This window comes from Boleophthalmus pectinirostris, unplaced genomic scaffold (genome assembly GCF_026225935.1).
Source record: "Boleophthalmus pectinirostris isolate CB_2022bp ecotype Guang Dong unplaced genomic scaffold, ASM2622593v1 HiC_scaffold_21, whole genome shotgun sequence".
NCBI lineage: Eukaryota > Metazoa > Chordata > Actinopteri > Gobiiformes > Gobiidae > Boleophthalmus > Boleophthalmus pectinirostris.
The window spans coordinates 7,606,140-7,623,039 of record NW_026571175.1 but is presented as its reverse complement, the minus strand read 5'-3'; positions in this window follow the sequence as shown (position 1 = coordinate 7,623,039).

The window sequence follows — 16,900 nt, the reverse complement described above, 5'->3', positions numbered from 1 at the left end:
GTATATCGAATTACCAGTTTATTTGCTTAAATTAATTGTTATGGTGCAGCAATAGCTAAAAAAACAGAGGGAACTACATTAACCATGATCCTTTGCTCTGTTTTGGTGCAAAATGTGAAGAAATAGCAGTTCTAAACACTTTTAAATCTTAGTTATTTGAATTAAGGCATTTTTAAGGCATATTGTCAAGGCATTTTAAGAGGAAAAAGTAGTACATTCACAATTTTGTAATGTATATCATGAAAATATCATACCGTGAGATTTGTATATCGTTCCATCCCTAGTAGCTCTTTCTTTTAACAGTGCTTATCCCCTTACGGAAACAACACAACACAACTAAACCTATCTATCTAAAATTTAGTGTTGAGCTTGCAGGCCTGTCGTCTTTAGTGCGACTGTTGTGTTGTGTACGTGTTGTGTACAGTGTCCGTGTTGTGTACGTGTTGTGCTTCATACAAAGTACATGTACTAGAGGAGGAGGGAGAACCATCTATCCTCTGTTATGACTCACTGCTGATAAATGTGAAAAGCAGCGGTCAGCGTTCAATGTCCCCCCCCAGAGGAAAACTGCCCGAACCACAGACAAACGGCCTTGAATCCGGCAGAACCCCGTAGAACGATACGGGGGGGGGGGCTGAAGGGGGAGGGGGGTGAAGGTAAAACGCGTCATTTCTCAGAACACGGGGGGGGGGGGCGACAGAAACCACGCGGCGCTGTCACACTTTTATGGTTCCATCGTTTTTCTGAGAAGCGTCTGACGTGATAAACGGGTGGAGATGAGTTGTCATGATACTAAAATTTCAAACTCCATTACCAAACAAACAGCATTATGTCATATCACCTCGCCCTGACTCAAATACTAATCGATAGTATCAAATCGAGATGCTGAGAAATAATCCGTGTATCGTTCGTTCATTCGTTTTTCAAAATAAAACCAAAAATAAGAAAATGAAAAAACTGCTATTTTCTTCATTATTTGTCTCCAAAACCAAAATGAAAAAATGGATAATGGTTTGTTTTTTTCAGTTTTTGATTTTGTGTTTAAATGAATAACGGAAAAAATGGATAATGGCCATTTCCCGTTTCCGTGACTTAAACTAAGATACCGGACTTTTGCATCGCATACGGACTGAACCAGGACTAAACCAGGACTAAAACAGGTCCGAGCAGACTGGGACTGAGACCAGGACTTAGACAGGGACTGAGACTGGGAACAGGACCAGGACTGAGACCAGGACTGAGACTAGGACTGAGACTGGGACTGAGACTAGGACTGAGACCGGGACCAGACTATGAGTGAGACCGGGACCGAGGCCGGGACCAGACCAGGACTGAGACCAGGACCAGACCAGGACCAGACCAGGACTGAGACTGGGACCAGACCGGGACCAGGCCATGAGTGAGACCGGGACTGAGGCCGGGACCAGACCAGGACTGAGGCCGGGACCAGACCAGGACTGAGACTTGGACCAGACTGGGACTGAGACCAGGACCAGACCAGGACTGAGACTGGGACCAGACTGGGACTGAGACCGGGACCAGACCGGGACCAGACCAGGACTGAGACCGGGACCAGACCGGAACTTAGACCGGGACCAGACCAGGACTGAGACCAGAACTGAGACCAGGACTGAGACTGGGACCAGACCAGGACTGAAAATGGTTTAGTCCTGGTTTGGTCCTGGTTCAGTCCGTATGTGGTGCAAAAGTCCGTCATTGCAGTTTAAGTCACGTAAACGGGAAACGGTCGTTATCTGTTTTTTCCATTATTCATTTAAACACAAAATCAAAAACTGAAAAAACAAATCATTATCCTTTTTTTCACTTTAGTTTTGGAGACAAATAATGAAAAAAAAATGGTTTTACTGAAAAACGGATTAGTAATAATTGTACTAGTAATAAACAGAACAGGGGTGGTCATTTCCTGAATAGTTTTAGAACGGAGCTTTGTCAAAATCCATAGTATCAAGCCTCTCCGGTGGTTGAGTTTTATATTTTAGAGTTTCTAGTTTTTAAGGATTTTGTTCCATTTGTTCAACCATTTTTTATTTACCTGTCTTTTTTATGCACTTTTTCAGTTTTTATTCACGAACATCTATAATGACGAGCTCCATGTCTCACAAATTCATGGAAGTAATGTCGGAGATGAAGTGTCTTGCCCAAGAACACACCAACCATTTGCATTGCCAGTAAGGATCAAACTGCAGATCGTTGAGTTTTGTTATAAAGTGACCTTTCTTTCCCTGAAAAAACACAAAGTAAAATCGAAAAATTGTTTTGGTTAATGCTGTAATACTAGTGTAGCTGTTACTGCAATCTGCCACTGTTACCACTAAATTACATTTTTTATTTTCCTGGTAGAAGGTTTAAAAATTAGTCATCTGGACAATGTTTTTGAAATGAAGACATTTCGAATGCCATCTGGGAGTCATTTTCAATCTGAAGGTACTGGCCTGAGGAGCTAGGATTTACACGGCATAAGGAGATGGAGCTAGATGACTCTTTTATTTCCATTACCACTGTTGTAAGATAATGTATTTATTTACCATACAGTAGTACAGGACCTGAACACATGCACACTCAACACACTGTGGTAGTATTGTCAAGTCTGTCGAGATGCTTCAGTTGTAGGGATTATTATATATTATTATTATTATAAATGACAGAGGCGTTAAGTTGAAGATAAACAGACAATGTACAAACTGGTCAGCAGTTATGGGAAGTGTTTGATTTCTGTAATAACCAGTAAAGGCTTGATTATTGAGAAAAGTATGAATAATTTTGGACATGCCACTTTATGTTGAAATGTAAATAAAAGCTGAGAAATATTTTTTTCCACAATGATGCCTCTTGTACATCATCTTATTGTCTTCTGTGACGTCTGTGTCATTTCCAATCAAGAAAAAGCTTGCTGGTTGAATAAAAGTTACTTTAAGTCAAAATTTGCCAGGGGTATGAATAATTTGGGCTTGACTGTATGTTTCAAACATAGGATTCTGTTCAAAGTGAGCATTCTAAACACCTCCAGGAGCATTTGAGAGAAGACTGAAATATGAATCGTTAAATACAAGAATCCCATGCAGTTCTGAACATGTTTGTAGATATCTAAAGTACAGGTACACATTTTTTCTTTACAAAGAGGATATTTTGTTCTTTGCAGAGGAAAATGTATTACTTAGACAACTGCGGTCTTTGCGATTTCAGAATTTCACCAAAACAAATTGCAGTTTCAGTTCACTTGAGATGCCATGTAGTATTTCTGTTATCTTGTATTTGAGTGTAGCTGATCCTGCCTGCTCTTATTCCACACAGGCTTATCTGATACTATGTTAATTAAATGTGAGGGTAAATGAGTGTTATTGTGTCCTGGTGGGAGACAGCAGGTCTGTGGAGTGGCGCCGCAGGAGTCTATGGATACAGGAACATCACCATGGCGACCGCAGCAGGCTCCACGCGGCACATGAGACCCGCACATGTGCAAGAAGCATCGCCGCAGAAACCGAAGTGCACGATCTGAGTTCAGAATCTGGAAATCATTCAAATGCAATTAAAGCCGCGCTGTGTAACTTTTCTGTTGGAGGGTCTGGCTCCTGCTTGTTTCTGTGGAGATGTTATCGCTTTTACTTATCTTATATATTCCCTGGGAGACAAGCAGGAGATGACACCAATCCAAGTTGGAGTTCAGATCTGTGGAGAGGCGACCCCACTCACAGTCAGAATGTATGTATTCTCAAATTGAGCAATATAAAAACACCTAAAATGAAATAATTGCAAGATATATACGTTTAATGCCATACTGCGGGACATCATGAGACAGTGGACTCTTCATATGTCCTCTTACATAGTGCAATCTTAACTAAAGAGAATGCAGTAGTAGTGTTGGAAAAAAAAAAAATTAAAGTATAATTTTTCCAATTAGTCGACAAGTCAAACACTTTATTTTTATGTTATTTTATGAATTTATTTTTAATGTTTATTTTGGGTACACATTTGACCTTCTTTTACAATAGAACATATAGTAGTATCAATCCATATTGACAATAGTGCAATCAAACAACAGCAACAAAAAAGAATGGGAAGAAGAAAACTTATTTAATCCCAACCCCCTCTTCTAATTGAACATAATGAGTTTTGTTTTGCATTCTTTGAACATTTAAACTAGCCTGATTAATCAATTGGTTTTACTTCGTAGAAACCGTCTGACCTCGCAGCATTAGGATTCATTTGCTCAACGGTAGGTGCGTACTTTTTTAAATTTAACCAATCGCTACTATTTGGTCATGACATATGTAATGCGCTGTTAATGAGGCTAACTGGGTATATAAAGCTTTTCCCAAATCCCGTAGGAAGAAGGGCAATATCGTCTTTTCCCTTGATAAAATTCACCAAACATTCTCTTTGTTCCGGCTTTAAATCCTCGATCTCGGGAATCGTTGCCAACACAGAATGTTTGTCTTCATCTACATCCATCTCGACCGCTTTGTTTACTGTTGTGCTGTACCACAAAAAGGACCCAGTCATGGCTTCACAGATCTTCGCTGATTGGCTGGTTCTTGCAAATCATCTAGTGTATTCTGATTCCTAACCTAGTTGCTGGAGAGAAATGAAATTGAGTGGAGGCACTAGGTACTACTACTTACATGTGAGGATAATGAGTAAGACAATGGTAACTGACAGCAGATACAACTTATTTCGATGGGCTATGGCAATTTTTTTTTTAGTTCTGATGGGTAAACTAATACAGCAGTCCCATTTTGACCATGCTTGTGAGAAGTGAGAAGATGTGATATTTTGTTGCCTCGATACGTACATTTCAAACTTGATTTTGATACTAAGGAATAGACTTGATACTCAATACAGATTCCCATAACACAATAATTAAAAATAGTCTTTCTTTAGACAACAGAATGTGATTTTCATTATAAAATCATAGTACTTTCCTTGATATTCCCATGTGGTTTTATATCTGTGTATCCAGGTAGGTTCCATAGTGGTCCATGGGCATATATACTAGTCTCATACTTGTTCTGAGACAGCTCAAGATCAGTCAAAAACTCTTCAGGAAAGGTTAATTTCTGTCCTGTGAATGGGACTTCTTTAGTATCGATACCTGTTCAAATGAGGATCTAGTTCTGATACTAGTTTTAGTATTGATTAGCATCTGATTTTGAATCATTTTGACAACCCTGTTTTGTTGTAATTGCAGCCTTCATGATTTGATAATAATTAAAGTGATGCTTCCGATTCAGTTGATGTTAATTGTTGAGCCCCGGTGTGAGGCGATAGTAACAGTAAAACAAAAGCGGCTCCAGAGACAGAGTGAGTCACTGTGATGACAGGACACGTCACTATAAACACTGGAGCACAGGAACTGGGTCAAACCTCAAACCTGAGCTCCGGTCCGTCAAGGGTTAAACTGGGGTAGAGCTGCAGGATTATTCACAACCAAAGTGGAATCGCAATATGAATGAACGCAATTAACAAATCAGAACTTATCATTCTTTACTCCACAAACAACAACAACAAAAACGAGGGTTAATATAGTTATAAATGAACGCAATTAGCAAATCGAAAAAGCTGCCATTTTTTAAGTAACATCACGTCCTTCACAAAAAAAAATATCCCGTCTTATCCTGCATAAACATTTGGAATGCTCCGATACATATACTGGTACTGACTATCAGTGTCAGTACTGAAAAATGAACAGGATCGGGTATCGGTTCCATAATGTCGGTTAAGCTGATATCCTGGTTGGGTCATTACTTGTATGTAATAAGACGATTTACTCACTGATTTTGTCCTAAATCTCTCAGTACGATATTATCACGATATTTTGAAAAGGCTTATATAATTCTAGATGGGACACTTTTTTGCTTTTAAAATACCTCAACAAGATTTTGGTGTGAATTATTACCGTCATAATCCAAGAATTCAAGTAAAAAACATATTTCTTCATGTTGTCTGCACTGAAATGAATCATGGGATATGTAGTCCCCTATGTTTATAAGCTGTTGCTACTATAAAACCATGACTTTAAGCAAAAGCACTTGTGATTTGATATATTGTGACGCCCTATGATATTACTGTGAGACTTTTGACGATACGATATCACGATATTTTGGTTTTTGTTACATCCCTGCTCATAAAGTTTGGACTTTCATTCATACAAACCTGTTCTGTAGGGATATGAAGGATAAATAAAAGTTAAAGAACATAATTGGATCTCTTGTGTTATAAGTTAACTGTATTTAAAGGAATTAAGTGGATAAGTTGGTGAATATTGGGCATCGGCAAGTTTGGTGAAAGTATCGTTCTCGGTATCGGAACTGCAAAAGCTGGATCAGTACATCCCTAATAAAAACTGCAAACCTTTGTATTAGTCCGTCATATTCTCTCTTTAGTCAGTTTTATACTACTACTACTTCAATATGTCATTACTAGTACTAATATTACTCATCACATCACACCTACTAATACTACTACCTCTACTACGACTATTTATAATACAATTTGTAATATAATTTCTTGTTCATGATGAATTCTTTTCTAATCTGTGCTCTTCTTCCATAAGACTGAGTTATGACCAAATGATTCCAGGCTCTTAGTTCCTCTGGGCTCGTGTTTTCTGTTGTGTTTTTATACATGTCCCCAGACTGCCCCGTGCAGCCATCTTTAATTCATGTTCTCTCTCTAGCCCTCCTCCTCTACCTCTCCCTCCCTCTCTACCTCACGTGCACATCCACTCTCTCTACCTCTCTCTCTACCTCATGTTTACGTTCTCTCTTTCCCTCTCTCTCTCTGTATCTTACATGTACGTCCTGTCTCTCTCTCTGTTGCTCTCTCTCCACTTCATGTTTACATCCTCTCTTTCTCTCTCTCTACCCCATGTTTACATTCTCTCTTTCCCTCTCTCTCCCTCTCTCTCTGCATCTTACATATACATCCTATCTCTCTCTCTCTCTACCTCATATTTACATCCCCCTCTCTGTCTCTCTCTTTCTCTCTCTCTCTCCCTCCCTTACATATACATCCTCTCTCTCTCTCTACCTCATGTTTACATCCTCTCTCTCTTTCTCTCTCTCTCTCTGTACTTCTCTCTACCTTACATATACAACCCCTTCTCTCTTTCTCTTTCTCTATCTATCTCATTTTACATCCTCTCTCTCTCATTTACATCCTCTCTCTCTCTTCCTCTCTCTACACCCCCCTTCTCTCTCTCTCGCTCTCTCTTTCTCGTGTTTACATCTCTCTCTCGCTACCTTACATATACATCCTCTCTCTCTCCATCTCTCTCTTTCTCTCTCCCTCTCTACCTGACATATACACCCCCTTCTCTCTCACTTTCTCTCTCTCTTTCTCTGTCGATCTCATGTTTACATCCTCTCTCTCTCTACCTCTCTCTACACCCCCCTTCTCTCTCTCTCTCTTTCTCATGTTTACATCTCTCTCTCGCTACCTTACATATACATCCTCTCTCTCTCCATCTCTCTCTTTCTCTCTCTCTCTCTACCGGATAGATACATCCTCTCTCTCTCTCTCTCTCTCTCTCCTCCCTCTCTCTCTACCTTACATATACATCCTCTCAAGTATATATCCTCTCTCTCTCTTTTTCTTACTCGTGCACATGTAGGAGGCTTTCGTTGGTTGTTGAGGATGCAGTTGTTGATTACTGTCATGTCTCTCTCTCTCTTTCTACTTATCTCTTACTTCTCTCTCTCCCTCTCTCCTTTTTGCTCTCTCTCTCTTTGACTTTCTTTCTTAATGATGTTGTTGGTTGTTAACATGTCTCTCTCCCCCTCTTTCTTCCCCCCCCTTCTTTCTCTTTCTCTCTTTCTCCTGTACATATATTGGAGGCTTTCGTTGGTTGTTGTTACGTCTCTCCTTCTTTCTCTTCTCGTCCCTCTCCCTCTCTCTCCCTCCAATATGCACGTTGGAGGCGTTTGTTGCTTGTTGTAATGGCTCTCTCTCGCTCTTTCTCTTCCTCTCTTTCTCTCTCCCTTTCTCTCCCTCTCGGACACATGTTGTAGGCGTCGGTAGCGTGCTGGCTGTTGTGTATGTGTGTTGACTTGTGTTGACTGGTGTTCTCTTGTGTTGACTGTTGTAGTGTGCAGCAGCTCTGAAGTGTGCCCGTGCAAACTGAAGCTGTTTAAATCTCTGTTAGTCACTCAGAGCACGAGCAGGAGCAGAGAGGAGGCACAGCATTGTACTGCGAACAAGAGAGACACCTTGGACAAGTTAGTTGAGGTAAAAAGGGGAGGGCGGTTGGACGATAATAGTGATGATGTGCAATTAATCACGTTTGAATCAAGAGACAGTCATTTTAATCATGAGTGATCAGCAGGGGTCTTTTTAATCAAGTATATCTACCCTACAGTCATTCGTCTGTCAGCGAAAGCGCGTGGTTTCTAGATGGGACACGGTGGCTGAGTGGATAGTACTTCCGCCTCACAGTGAAAAGGTTCCAGTCTTCCTTCTGAGGCTGCCCGAACCTTTCTGTGAGGAGTTTGCATGTTTCTCTCAAAGTTCGGTTTCCAACATCATCCCAAAAGTGCACTATAGATCAGATCATCCATGAAAGTGGACCTGACTAAGACCAGGTGCATCCCAGTCTTCTTTAAGTCGATATCTTCAATCAGTCGAAGGTCTTTTGTCCACTACAACTGCCCTACAAAGGCAAAAGTCCTTACCCCGCCAGAGTGTGAAATTGAGAAAAATGACTTCAAAGTTTCAAAGCTGTGGTTTCTCGTATGGTTTTGGATGTTACGGTTGTCATATTTTGTCGTTAAAATCAAAATGACATGAACTCATTTTTGACCAAACATGATGTTAAGGTGTTCTGCCTTTGTGGGGCACTACAGCGATTCATCACACATTATTAAGAAATGGAACAAAAACTAAAAATGCACTGATAAGATTCTGGTATGGGATATCGGCACCGATATTGAACATTTGCTGGACCAGATATCGGTTCAAAGATATTGGTGTAGTCAGTATTCCATTTAGATTTATAAATTGGTGTTGTTGGCCAAAAGCATCTTGTAATACTTTTTAAAGCTTCTGTAGCTACTTTAAATGATAAATAACAGTTACAAAACACTTTTGAATGTTTTTTTTTATTATACACAGTTTGTTTTCAAAGGAAATAAATTATGTTTTCAGTCCCTGCCCTGGTATCAGTTGATATCGGGTATCAGCTGATACTTAAAGCCAAGTATCGACATCTGTATCAGAACAGAAAAAAGCTGGATCTAACTCTGTTTCTTGGTATCGGTAAGACCTTTTATATTGAAATATCACAAAGTCACAGTTGTTTTTACATTCCTAAATTTGATATGACAAAGAATGAAATCAGCAGCTGAATGTGTAGGTATCAGGTCTGTGACAATTCAGGATGCCCCGCCTCAGGCCCATAGTGTGTGGTGACAGTCCAGGATGCCCCGCCTCAGGCCCATAGTGTGTGGGACAGGCTCCTGCAGCCTCTCATTCTAAAACCATGTTTCTGAATGTATTTTCTATTTGTATGAAACTGTTACTCACGGTCACAGCTGTGTCTCTCTTTAAGAATATTTTATCACTCTGATGTGATGACGAGAGACTGAATGTATGTTTGATAGAATTAATCAGTGAGAGAGAGAGAGAGAGAGAGAGAGAGAGGAAGGAGAGAGAGAGAGGGAAAAAGAGAGAGAGAGAGATGAGTGGAGAGATAAGGATAGAGGAGGCAAGAAAGAAAGAAGGAAAGGGAGAGGGCGAAAGAGAGAGAGAGAAGGAGTTAGAGAGAGAGAGAGATTAAGAGAGAGGGAAGAGAGAGAATTAGTGAGAGAGGGGTGGGAGGCTTAAAGAGGGAGCTGAGAGAGAGAGAGAGAGAGAGAGAGAGAGAGAGAGAGAGGAAGGTTGAAAGAGAGAGAGAGAGCGACATAGAGAGACACAGAGAGAGTGTCCGGGGCCTGGCTGCCTTCACAGTTGTGAGAGGAGCACATGGTGTGACAAACTGACAGTCAATAACATTTCCATATCTCACGAACTCAGACTCACAAACAGGATTAGTCATGTGACCGCCGCCGCCGCCGTCGCCGCGCTCACTCAGCAAAAACTCACAACAAGTATTCACTCATTTATGCAATGCCAGAAATCCAGACTGAAATTTCAAAAATGTTGGAAAAGTGACATTTTTTTGTGTGGAACCAAAATGAGATATTATAACCATTAGATATTCTCCAGTACATTTCAATAAGTAGTATTTAGTCTCAGCGAACCAGATGGAAAAGTCAAAAGTAGGGATGCCAGTATTTCATTTTCATCTATGAATTGGTGTAATAAGACAATTTATGGGTAAATATTGTCTCAAAACATTTCACAGTATTAATGTTTCAATAATTTTGTTTCAGAATCTGTCCTAGTATCATGCTGATATCAGGTATTGACAGACACTTAAGTATCATCCTCGGTATCGAAACTGAAAAACCTGGACTGGTGCATCTCTAGTCCAAAGACCACCGCAGTTTCTTCTTCTTCTTGTTCACTGATTGTGCCATCAAACCCTCACTGTGTGTTCATTTAGTCCAATTATAAAACAGCAGAGATTTGAAGATGCTGGATACAAAACTTAGCGTTCCGTTCAAAGTATTCTGGTATGGGCTCTATTCACGCTTTCATCACAAACCAGGAAGAAGAAAGATCCAATGACAACTTCCGATGTAGTTCCCGACACTGAGCTCGCCGGCCAACTGTGATAAAACCCGCTGAAGTAAATGTGATCAGCAGTAAAATGAAGACTGCATACTGTTACATACTGCATACTGCTGTTTGGAATCATCTTGAATTTCTCTTCAAATCGCATGGACCCACTGCGCATGGAGTTGAAAAAAACTGAGGTGTGGTTGTAACTGTTGATTAGCCGAACATAACGGAAATCTACAATGACACGTAGATGAAGAAAACTGGACCTGAGAAGTTGTAATCGCATCTTTCCAAACGTCTCCCTGGTTTGTGACGTCAGCGTGAATAGAGCCTATTCTAAATGTATGTACATGTACCAGAGGTGGGACCAAGTCGTTGTTTTGCAAGTCTCAAGTAAGTCTTTCATCTCAAGTCCGAGTCAAGTCCCAAGTCAAATCTCGAGTCACTGGCCTGTAAGTCCAAGTCATGTCCAAGTCGTCTGCTTTGAGCGTCATTTCAAGTCTTTAAAGTATCTTAGATGTTTGCAATTTATAGGAATTTTAAACTAAATTGTTCTTAAAAAGTAATAAATAAATAAAAATATATAAAAATTTATATATACGTATTTATATGAGTTTTAGAAATGCTACATTTTCAGTTTTAAATGTTTTGACAAGATCTGAGTGTGAATCATTACGGTCAGAACAGAAAGAATTCAGGTTTAAGAGTGCTGCTCAAACCTACTCAAGCCAAGTCAAGTCCAAGTATTGACCTTCAAGTCCAAGTCGAGTCCCAAATCTTATTCAGTTTTATCAACACCAACAATAACAACAAACTTTATTTATAGAGCGCTTTTCATACACAAATGCAACACAGAGCGCTGTCAAGTCAAGTCTCAAGTCCTAAAAATAGTGACTCAAGTCTGACTCGAGTCCAAGCCACGACTTGCAAGTCCCCACCTCTGGCGTGTACTGATCCAGCAGCTTCTTTGGTCATTCCACACCTTTTTTAAATCTGTTTTTTTTTTTATGAATAGGCAACATGATGATCAAAATGGAATCGTGACAGTCCGCTGTTTTGGTGATATGGTCATCTCGTGCTTCAGTTCATTTATGACTACAGCTCTATGATCAAACACAGACACTCTTCCCCTCCCACGCCTCCTCTCTGATCACCCTCCTCAAGCCTCTGAGTGAGTGACAGGTGCAATTAAGCACAGTGAAGTATGAAATCTCAGAACGAGCTCTTGACTATTTACCTCTTAAAGGGTCCATGTACACTATTTTCTGATCTGTTATAACGTTTCCTTATCGCAAACAGACCTGGAGTTTTGTTTTATTTCATTCACACACATTTAACACACAAACCCTGCATATTTAGGCTTCTCTCAAACTGAAAACACCTCATTCCACCTTGTAATGACTTGTTGTAATACAGAAAGTGCGCACTGTGTTTTTAAACTTCTTACAGCTTCACTAAAATCATCTGGAATTGCCTATTTCTACTGCTCTGCTGCATTTTGAGCTTTGGAGATGTACACAGACTGATTATAAAGGATTACTCAAACGTGTGAAAGAAACAAAACACAACTACGAGTATGTTTTTGAGAAGGTAACAACATTCTATCATTTATTATTATTAAATGCTGTACTATTCGTGGAGCTATCCGGTCTAAAAATAGACCTAGCCATTTACTTTCTTTCTAGTAACTTCCGTATTTTACCGTTTACATAATAGTTTTGTAAATGACTCCTGTCTGTGTGAGATGGAGCTGTTGTGGTATTACATGTTGTCATTTTGATGAGAGCTAATGGACCCTGGGCCTGTGTCAAAAGTAGGCTACATTATTGGATTTTGTTTTTTAAAGCAGTTTCGCACCAGGACCAAGGGCGGCTCGCTGACCTTTATGCCACAGTTCACCGACTGCCCCCGGTCTGTGCCCGCTGCACGGGCATATACGGCTACTGCTGCCACTGGACCATGCACTGGCACATTTCCCAGCATGCATCAGGAGGAAGGGGTGAGGGGGGTAAAGAGCAGAGGGTATAGAAATAGAGACGCACTGACAGCATATGTGGAGTCCTGCCAAAACAAGCAGTCACTGAGAGAAATATGAAATGCTTTAGACTGTAAGGAGAGTTGAATAATGTATGGTAAGATAGGAGCGGGCTTATGCTAAAGGGTATTGCACCTCATTTATTGCTTCATTTTAATTTAATTTAATGAATTAATTTAATTTTCACTCAAACATGCTTTACAGTGCATTTTTTATTTATTCTCTGGTGGTGGTAAGATACTTTGGGTTTAATGGTACACAAAAATCATGGTTCATTACGTACCTCAGTTATGGGAACGAAATGTAAAACCATTTGCTTGTTGTTTATTTGTGTTGTGTCAATTTGTTTTAACATTATACAAATGGGAAAGTAAAATAAATCCAATGAGATTTCATGCCGAAGAAAGGCGAAAGTGAGGACTGGGGCGCGATGACCTGGTTGCGAGGATTCACGTGGTTTGGAAGGACGTAGTCAAGGTGGGGGGCTATTGTTGTCAATGTGGGTGCAGTAACTATAAAGCGCTGTGGGAGACACTGCCACTCCAATCATGGACAAGTTCCCTCGTGAATATTAAAGAACCAAAGCTTCCATGTAGCTGCACATGTAGTGACGGAATGTAAACACACACAAATAGCATGAATTCACTCGTGCACAGCCCTGCACCGAACCAAACATCCCATACAGAAATGGTTCGGCACAAATACAAACTGTTACACCCCTATAAGATAATAAAAGATATAACCACAGCTGCCCTGCTGTAGACTAACTTAAGCGAGGCTGCCAATCTGCACCATCGACCCCACCAGTCACCACCAACACCCACTTACCACATTCATATTAGGCAAGGTGGGTGAAGTGTATTGCCTAAGGACACAGCAACAGTATGCACTGTCACTGTTGCCTCACTGAGGCATGTGGTATTTCCAGAGGTCTCCCATTCAAGTTAACCAAGCCCATCCTGCTTCGCTTCAGACGAGATCAGGCATTTTCAAGGTGCCATGGCCTACAAAATAGATGACCTAAAGCTACAGTATCTGCTGCTTCTGGGAGTTTATACTTCACTGTGTCAAATGCACCTGTCATTCACCCAGAGAGGAGTGGGTTCAGAAAAAGTGTCTGTAAATGAGTACTGAGGTGCACTAAACTAGAGAAGATCACTCATACAAGTGGTCCAGATGAGTTTCCTCCACATGGCTAGGCACTCCCTTACAGATTGGGTGAGGAGCTCAGTCACAAGGGAGGAACTCAGAGTAGAGCCGTTGCTCTTCCACATCGAGAGGACCAGCTGAAAGAAGGGCATCTGTTTCCGGTGGCTTCCTGGGGAAGACCCAGGACACGCTGGAGGGACTGTGTCTCTCGGCTGGCCTGGGAAAGCCCGGAGCAGCTAGAGAAAGAGTCTGGGGTGAGGAAAGTCTGGGAGTCCCTGCTCAGACTGCTGCCCCCACAACCTGGCTCCGGATAAGCAGAAGAAGATGGATGGATAAACAGAGAATACTACATCATAACAATATAATGAGTTTACCAAAATCTCATAATGTCACAGGAAGCAAATCACAACAGAATGCATTTCAAGCTAAATAATACAATATAGTCGACACATAACCTCAGGTCTGTTTTGAAGAGGAAACAACTTTATAACATAACCTGAATTTCTCGGCTTATGGAGCAGAGGAATAGGCCTGGTAATGGTACAGGACAGGGTTTCTCAAACTGTGGTACTTGAACAGCTCTTCATTTTTTGAGTTTGGCTCATTTAGAGCTAATTTTATCCACTATTTTTTTCCTGTTTTAGATCATTTTCTTGTTTGTAACTACACTGGAAATTATGCAGTCCACGTTTAGACCTGGTTTAGCCCTAGATTAGACCTGGAATAGTCCTGGTTTAGACCTGGGAGTACTTTGAAAGCCAGCTCTTTTCTTTGGTGGTACCTGGAGGGTAAAGTTTGAGAGACTCTGGTATAATGGATAACCGACCGACCAAATCAATGCCATAGTGTGTGTTACTAACAGGATAAACTGTCCTGTGCCTGCAGGTCAATGTATTTATCCTTTTGTCTTACATTAGGAGATCAATGCTGTGTGCGTCAGAGCGACAGGGGACATTATGGGACATACGCTCAAACACATGTGATGGAAGTTAGGGGACATTACAAGTTTCTAGTTTTAAAATTTGCTATATCTGGTAAATATAGGAGTTACCATTGTATTTATTCATTTGAGACAATCACTAGAATCAGAAATAAACATTGCATGCAAAAAATATTTTCAGATTAAAGGTGCATTGTGTATCTTTTCCAGTGGAGGGTCCATCAAATGCTTTTCTCCATTGACATTCCAGGCTTTTCTCCATGGACATGTTATTGCTTTGTCTGGAATGTGTCAAACTATGGCATTAAACCTTTCTAACTTCATGGAGACCAATCCAGACCAAGTTACAAGTCAGATCTGTGGAGAAGCAACCTCACTCACAGTGAGAATGCCTGTTTCTCTAGGTATTTTTGAGCTATAAAACCACCTGTAACTGAATAAATGTAAGGTAGAGTTGTTTAATGTCATACTGTGGAACATGCCAGACAGAACAATGACATGTCCATAGAAATAAGAAGGTGACGGAACCACCACCAGAAAAGTTAAACAGCGCACCTTTAACTTTCCAGATTAAGATTAGGAAGATGTTCCTCAGTTGTTTGTTCATATTGTGTGAATGTGTGGTACAGAGGAGGGATAGTGAATATTTACATTTTTTCAAACTATAATGACAATGACAAACATTAGGAACTGAACAAGCCAAAAAGTAGTTAGATGCAGAGAGATAAACACAGACATCTTTCCTGTCCACAAATGCACAAAGCGTTCCTCTTGTGCACATTTTTCACAAACTCAATAGTCTGTGTTTTCGCTGAAATAAGTTTAAATATGTACATCAGCAATGCCAGGTTTGTTTTGGTTTGTTTAGGCAAACGGCACTGCTGCGACGTGATCGGTCTGAACCACTGTTTAACCAGGCAGTCACAACAGCGGAAGCCACGACTGGGTAACACTTTATAATAAGGCAAATGGTAAATGTTCTAACAAGTCATTTACCAAAAAAAATACCTATTAACAAGTGAAAAGTTTGTTTGCAAAAGTGATTTTAGGTTATGTTTATATGGTGATGATCTGAACAGAAGATGCAAAAGTGGTGTCATATCTTCACATTTTATTCTGCATTTAGACAAGCGTTTTCGGGAGGAAATCTGCGAGCATATGGTGACGCAAAAGTGTGTGGAATTCGATTGGGTATGCATGCCAGGCGGCTAGGTGGTGCTTTGATACACTATCACACAACACCGCTATGCCCGCGTGCATACGTAGAATCTTCCTTCTTCTCATCTGCGCCGCGAAAAGCAAAACAATCATGACTACCAAGCAAGAACGTGTACGCGACGTGAGCAAATCCTGATCAGAGTTTTGCATCTTGGGGCAGTGTAGACGGAAATGCTACGACGGAGTGTATTCAACTTTTCCACTCTGGAGGGTGGTTTCAGATTTTTGTGTTTTAAGCCCCAAAAACGCCATCACCATTTAAACAAAAAGCATTTTCAATAAAATATTTTGACGTTTTTACCCGCAAACAGCCCCTTAAAGAGTAGTGTTGGGGAGTAACAGATTACATGTATCAGTTACGTAATCAGAGTACAAATTATGAGTAACTGTATTCAGTTACAGTTACTGTTTCAGTGAGTGGTAATTGGATTACAGTTACTTTGTTGAAATAAATGGATTACACGGCGGGATTTTCCTGTTTTCACATTTTGGGCTATATCCCCCTTTTTTTTTTTTTTTTTTTTTTTTCTTTTTTTCGGTAATTCCACTCATTGCCGGAAACTAAAACAGGTCTAAACTAGATCTAAACCAGGTCTAAACCAGGACTCAAACCAGGACTCAAACCAAGACTCAAACCAAGTCTAAACTAGATCTAAACTAGGCCTAAACCAGGTCTAAAACAGGTCTAAAACAGGTCTTAAACAGAACTAAACCAGAACTAAACCAGGACTAAAACAGAACTAAACCAGTTAGGACTAAACCAGGACTCAAACCAGGACTCAAACCAGGACTAAACCAGGACTCAAACCAGGACTAAAACTAAACTAAACTAGACCTAAACCAGGTCTAAACCAGGTCTAAAACAGAACTAAACCAGAACT